This window comes from Enhydra lutris, unplaced genomic scaffold (genome assembly GCF_002288905.1).
Source record: "Enhydra lutris kenyoni isolate GAN:26980312 unplaced genomic scaffold, ASM228890v2 scaffoldscaffold88, whole genome shotgun sequence".
NCBI lineage: Eukaryota > Metazoa > Chordata > Mammalia > Carnivora > Mustelidae > Enhydra > Enhydra lutris.
In genome coordinates, this window is record NW_019154172.1 from 1,599,193 (window position 1) to 1,606,893 (window position 7,701).

Here is a 7,701-nt window from a genome sequence, read left to right on the forward strand (position 1 = left end):
TTGGATAGAGTCTTTCTTCAGTAGTTGGAAATAATTAGCCCTAGACCAGTGGTTCTCAGCCTGGAATGATTTTGCTCCCCTCCTCCAGGGAACATTTGGTAACGTCTAGGCACATTTTTTACTATCAGGACTAGCAGTGAGGTGCTACCAGCACCTAGTGGGGAGGCCAGGGATGTTAGTAAGCAAGCTGTAGTAACAGGACAGACTCCTGACAACAGAGCACCATGCGGCCCAAAGTCAGTAGTACTGAGTTTGAGAAACCCTATCCCAAACTACAGGCTATTCTAGTCTTTCCTAAGGAATCTTAAAAGCAAGACTCAAAAGGATCAAAGGATTACACTGTTTCCAAATAAATTAACTGCATCCCAGAGCAAAGCTCAGGAAAGTTTACTGGAAAACAAACAGAAAAAAAAGAGGTTTACAGGAATACAAAACGATGAGGTACCCAACAGGGTAAAATTCACAATGTCTGACATTCAGCTCTTCCTCTTCTAAACAAAGATTACCAGGCATACATACTCAGGAAAATCTAACCCATATTAAGAAGAAAAATCAACCAACCAGAACTGACACAGATACCAGAAGTAGCAAAAATGACACAAAACAGTTAATATATCTGCAAGTTCAAAAGGGTTAGTTGAGAAAGGCAGTTATAAAAAAGACCCAAATCAAACTTCTAGAGATAAAATTTACAACATCTTACATGATACACAGATGGAATTTAACAGCAGTTTAAATATTTCAGAAGGGGGGCACCTGGGTGGCTCAGTGGGTTAAGCCTCTGCCTTCAGCTCAGGTCATGATCTTGGGGTTCTGAGATCAAGCCCCGCATCAGGCTCTCTGCTCAGCAGGGAGCCTGCTTCCTCCTCTCTCTCTCGATGCCTGCCTCTCTGCCTACTTGTGATCTCTCTCTGTCCAATAAATAAATAAAATCTTAAAAAAAATAAAGAAAGAAAGAACGAAAGAAGAAAAAGCACAGTCCGAAATACCTCATGTGGTTTTAACCCAGGAAAGCAAGTTTAGTTAGGCTTATTATGGTGATCATTTCATAATATATACCAATTATTGATTCATGTTGTACCTCTAAAACTAATATAATGTTATACGTGGATTACATCTTAAAAAATAATAATAATAATGTGTAAGGCGTGGCCTGGCACAGTCAGTGGAACATGCCCCTCTTCATCTCAGGGTTGTGAGTTTGAGCCCCATGTTGGGTGTAGAGATTACTTAAAAATAAAAGCTTAAAAAAAAAAAAAAAGAAAAAGAATCATGCTTTAACCCTTTTCTCCTTTTCCTCCATTATGAGTGAAAAAGAAGAGTGTCAGCTTTCAAAATTATCCAGAAAGCCAAGCTGTGAGCTGAGGATCCACCACCACAGATGACAGGATTGCTTAGAGGATGCCCAAAATGGAGGCTTCTAGGCATGTGAAAGAACCAAGATGCCCGCCTTAGACAACATTCAACAGGAGTCAGCCAGGAACCACAGCCAAGTGCTTCTGACATCCTTAGCCACCAAGGGAATGGGGCAATAGTCTTCCACAGGCTGGATGTAGGGAAGGTACAAAGTTTCAATTTTCAAAAGTCACCTATGCATCCAATGCTTGTTCCTTGCTATTATGAGATGCTTTCCTGGAAGGAGTTTGTAATGAGAGCGGCAGGAAATGGATTAAGCGGAACACGTCTGTTGAGTATTTCAGATATTCCCAGGAGTGCTGAAAAAGCATGAGGAGTGGAAATATACCAAAAAATCAGTATCATATGAAATTAATTGCCTGCAGTGCTCATGAATTAAGTCTTACATATATTTTGTACACAATAATAACCAATATTTATTAGATATTTGCTTTGTTTCCAGGATTTTATATGTATAGTCTCATTAATCCTTCTTGCAACTCTAGAAAACAGGTACTCTTTTCATCTCAATTTCACAAATTAGGAAATTGAGGCACAGAGTAGTTAAATGAATAGCTTGCCTAAGGCCACACATATTGTGTTGAAGATAGGATTTGGATCCAGATGTTAGATTCTGGAATCCACAACTTCACTGTTTTGTTTTGTTTTTTTTAAGATTTATTTATTTATTTTAGACAGAATGGAAGAGAGAGAGAGCATGAGCAGGAGGGGCAGAGGCAGAGGGGCTCCCAAGCCAACTCCGTACTGAGTACAGAGCCAAATGTGGGGCTGGATCTCATAACCCCAATCCAAGCCGAAACCAAGAGTTGGACCCTCAACCTACTATGCCACCCAGGCACCTCCACATCTACACTTTTAATCACTGACATGCACTATCTTTCATATGACATATACATGCCTACACTGCATTTCAATTTCCACATATGCACATACATGTTTTTTTTTTATCTATTCTATTTCTTTATTTGAAACCACATACACTTGTATAGGTTTTATTTATCAACAACTGAGTCTTGGGGCACCTGGGTCTGCCTTCAGCTCAGGTCATGATCCCGGGATCCTGGGATCATGTCCCACATCAGGGTCCCTGCTCAGCAGGGAGTCTGCTTCTCCTCCCTCTGCCTGCTGCTCTCCCTGCTTCTGGTCTCTCTCTCTTTCTCTGTTGAATAAATAAATACAATCTTTTTTAAAAAGCCCAAGTCTTAATTGATCTGAATTATTTATAGATTATTTCCCTTTTGAGCATAAGTCTCAGTTACATCTCTAAACTTTATTTTAGAAAACATGAAGACACCTGGCACTAATCTCTTCCACACGTTTAGTCTTGAAATGCTATTGCTCATCCTCTACAAACCATGTGTTTAGTGCTCTATGTGATCTCTGCTGTGAAGAATAGATTCACATGTAGAATTCATTAGACACATGGTCGGGGCAGAGAAAAAAATCAGCGTAATTCATGATATGACACAAATTTTATTTTACTTATTTTTTTAAGAGATTTATTTATTTATTTGAGAGAGAGAGAGAGCACATGTGAGGCGAAGGGGGTAGGGGCAGAGAGAGAGGGAGAAACTCAAGCAGACTCTGCACTGAGAGCACAGCCCAAAGTGGACCCCAGTCCCATGACCCCAAGAGCACTACCCAAGCTGAAACCAAGAGTTGGAGGCTCAATCAACTGCACAACCCAGGCACCCTGATATGAAACAAATTTTTTTAAAAAACAACCTGATCATCTCAATATGTAGAAAAAGCATTTGATTAAATCCAACACCCATTAACAGAAACTCTTAGTAAACTAGAAATAGGAGGGACTTCTCCACCTGTTAAAAGAGAATCTACAAAACCCTCCAGTTAAGATCATACTTAAAAGTGAAAGACTGAATACTTTCCCTCTAAGATCAACAATAAGACAAGGATGTCTGCTTTCATCACTACTATTTAATATTGTACTGAGATTCTAGTCAGTGCAGTAAGGCCAAAATAAGAAATTTAAGCTGTATGGGGGTGGCTGGGTGGCTCAGTTGTCAAGCGTCTGCCTTCGGCTTGGGTCATGATCCCAGTCCTGGGATTGAGCCCTGCCTTGGGCTCCCTGCTCCGCGGGAACCCTGCTACTCTCTCTTCCCCTGCTTGTGTTCCCCCTCTCGCTGTCTCTCTCTGTCAAATAAATAAATAAACTCTTAAAAAAGAAGAAGAAATAAAAGCTGTATGGATAGTAAAGAAAGAAGTAAAAGTATTCAGAAATAACATCATCATCTAGGTAGAAAATGTAAGGAATCTATTAAGAAATTACTAGAACCAACCAATGACTTTGGCAAGTTTGTAAATATAAGATCAATATATAAAAAGTAATTGTATTTCTTTTGTTTTAAAGATTTATTTATTTATGAGAGAGAGAGAGAGAGAGACTGGGGGAAGGGGTAGAGGGAGAGGAAGACAGAGAAGGAGACTCTGGGCTGAGTGCAGAGCTCTGTACTGGGCCTGATCCCAAGACCCTGAGGTCATGACCTGAAATCAAGTCAGTTGCTCAACTAACTGAGCCACCCAGGCACCCTTAAAAAGTAATTGTGTTTCCATATATTAGCAGTAAACAATAAAAAATATTATTTATAATAACACCACACATTCGAAATACTTAAAGATAAATTCGGGCATACCTCAGGATATTGCAGGTTGGGTTCTAAACCACCACAATAAAGCAAATATCACAATAAAGCAAGTCAAATGCCTTTTTTTTTTTTTGTATCCCAGTGCATATACAAGTTAGGTTTACACTACACTGTAGTCTATTAAATGTGTGATAACATTATATCTAAAAAAGCAAGATACATAAGTTAAAAATACTGTATTGCTGAACAAGGCTAACCATCATCTGAGCACTCAGAGTCATAATCACTGATTGCAGATCACCATAACAAATATAATAATAATGAAAAAGTTTGAAATATTGAAGAAATACCAAAATGTGAGACATGAAGTGAGCAAATACTGTTGGAAAAATGGCACCAGCAGACTTGCTCCACATAGGGTGGCCACAAATCTTCAATCTGTAAAAACACAGTATCTGCAAAGCGCAATAAAGAGAATCATACAAAAACAAGTATGTCTGTGTGACAAAAGATGTACAAGATCTATATTACAAAATATTGTTGAGAGACATTACATATGATTTAAATACATGGGAAGATATAACTTGTTCATAAGACTTATCAATGAAAAACAACTTTCATGAGGAGACTCCATTTGCTGAGATGTCAATTCAAAATCCCAGCAGTTTTTTTGTAGATATTGACAAGCTGATTCTAAAGTTTCTATGGAAAGTCAAAATATCTAGAATAGCCAAAACAACTTTGAAAAAGAAAAACAAAATTGAAAATAATTTCAAGCCACAGGAATAAAGATAGTATGGGATTAGCATCAAGAAAGATAACTAGCTTAACGTACAGAATACGGAGTCTAGCAATAGACCCAAACATCTATGAATAATCAGTTTTTGATCCAGGTGCAAAGACACCTGAACAGAGAAAAGAGAGCCTTTTGATAAAGGATGCTGGAATAATTGGAAATTAGTTTCACAGATACTAATTTCTCTCACACACACACAAAAAAGTAGAAGGGGGCTCTCTGAACTTAACATCAAGCCCAAAGCAAAGTTTTCTTACCTCTGATGACTCTTTCCTCATAATGGTCCCTCCAGTTCCACCTTTTAGCTATGTGAGTGGTGACAGAGGTGTGTTGTTGGGAAAATATGTAATGAATGATGTGCTGAGTGTAAGCAATTTTAATAACCTATTATGCTAGTAACCCTTAGTGTTTTAAGACTTCAATTCTTAAATGGACTAATGGCATATTATTGCTAAATGTTTAATAAAAAGGGGAGAGAAGGCCCTCATTTGCAATATCTGAGTGAATACTCCCATGAAGTGAATTTCAAGCCACCATGTGACTGAAAATGGATGTTGGGAAAATATATGCCTACTTTTCCCACCACACAAATAGGATAGAGGTAAACAACCCCAAGAGCACAGGTAGTGTAAGGACCTATTTAGCCAGAGGCTTCCATCCAGGTTAAACAATAACCTTGTTGTTTAACCCTTAAACTGTCCCTGCCCCCCTTCCCCCAAGGGACTTACTCAAAAACAAGTCCCAGAAACCGGCTGGGTAACAAAGCCCAAATACAAGGGTGGGTCAGGCCAGATGGAGATATCCGATCAGTGGGGGGATGCATACTGTCTCCCTAGTTACCAAGGAGTATGGGCCCCGCCCTTTGGGCACCTTTTGGGCGCCAATTCTGACCAAGGTGATAGGCTGGTTCAAATGTCTACTATAGGGTAAATTGTAATTCAATTGGTCACTTATGTGTGACCTAGCATGACTGTGCAGCTTTCTCTGTGTGTTATAATTTCATTGGCCACCTGTGCGTGGCCAGGCCCAACCACACGGCCTTTGCTCTGTAAAAGTTAGTCTGGAAAGCAGGGAGGGGCTGTCCTCTCTGTAAGGGGGGCAGCCCCGACCAGTGTGTTTGACGGTCGGTTTGATTCCTGATGCTTGGCACGAAATAAAGCTTTGCTTGACTTTCGCTTTGTATCAGTCTCGCTCCTTTAATCACGGACCCATTATTGGGGTACCCATTTTGGGGGGACCCAACAGTAATTAGGAAGTTACAGACTACTATCAAACACCTTCGTTATTTTTTTTAAAGATTTTATTTATTTATTTGACAGATAAAGATCACAAGTAGGCAGAGAGGCAGGCAGAGAGAGAGTGGGAAGCAGGCTCTCTGCTGAGCAAGGAGCCTGATGGCACGGCTCCACTCCAGGACACTAAGATCATGACCTGAGCTACCCAAGCGCCCCAAACACCTTCATTTTTAATATAACTTATTCAATTGTAAGTTGACATAAGTTTTTTAAAAGATTTATTTGAGACAGAGAATGCACAAGCATGGGGGAGGGGCAAAGGCGGAGAGAGAAGCAGACTCCTGGCTGAGCAGGGAGTCCAACCTGGGACTCCACCCCAGAACCCTGAGAGTTTGACCTGAGCTGCAGGCAGCTGCTTAAGCAACTGAGCCACTCCCGCCCCATGACATAATTTAAATTTCAATAATAGCAGTATTGAAGGATTGACTAGCCAAATTCTGAATTTTTAAAATTTGAGACAGAAAGTGAGACAGCATAAGCTGGGGAGAGGAGCAGAGGAGAGGGAGAAGCAGGCTCTCCACTGAGCAGGGAGCCCCACGCTGGGTTCCATCAGAGGACCCTGGGAGGAGGATCCCCCCCAAGGCAGACACCCATCCCACTCAGCCGCCCAGGAACCCCCAAATTCTGAATTTTTAAGTCTGCTCCCAGGAGCTTATAGGAGGAGCCAGCTCCTGCGCACCACCGGCCTGGGACAGTTCCTCACCTTTCCTTTCCCTTTTCCTTTCTTTCTTTCTTTGTCTTTTCTTTCTTTCTTTCTTTCTTTCTTTTTTTTTTTTTTTCCCCTTAAATCTAAGATTTTATTTATTTGAGAAAGAGAGCGAGCGAGCACGGGAGAGCACAAGCAGGCCGGAGGGCCGAGAGAGAAGTAGGCCCCCTTGAGCAGGGAACCCCAAGAGCCCGGCTGGATGCCAGGACCCTCCTGACCTCCGCTGCAGGAAGACTCTTAAAGGACTGAGTCACCCAGGGGACCCTGGGGCAGTTTCCTGAGGGAAGTACCAGGTGATTTCTGGTAACTTCAAGTGACTTCTAACTTCGTGACTCCCACTGGAAGAGAACATCCTTTTGTGCACCTTTAGTATTCTCCACAAACAGATGAAGAAACAGAGGCCAGGCGTGGAGAGGAGTTGAGCTCAGGCCTGTCTCCAAGCCTACAGATGAACACGTCCTTCAAGAGTTCTTAAGAGTTTTCTTTTTGAAAAAAGGCAAGACTTAGGACTTTTAGCTCTGCCTGGGGCTTTAAGGGGGCGGGAGACCCCGGGCAGCGGAAGAGGCTGAAAAGGAGCATTTTACACGTATAAATGCACTCAGTAGTTGGAAGGCTCTTTACAAATCAATACCAGTCTGATCCCAAGGAACGTCTGTGGCCTACAAAGACCTCATAGCTACCGCTCGGTGCGTCCACTCCCACCCGCCGGGGGCCCTTCTGTCTTCCGCCGGAGGGACTTCCCGGTAACACGCCCAGAGATCCCAGCGCCGGGCGGGAGGGGTCGGACCGGGGGGTGGGGACGAAGGCAGGCTGGAGCTGCCGGGCTGTGGGCGGACCCTCCTGCCCCCCCCCCCCCCCCCCCCCCCCCCCCCCCCCCCCCCC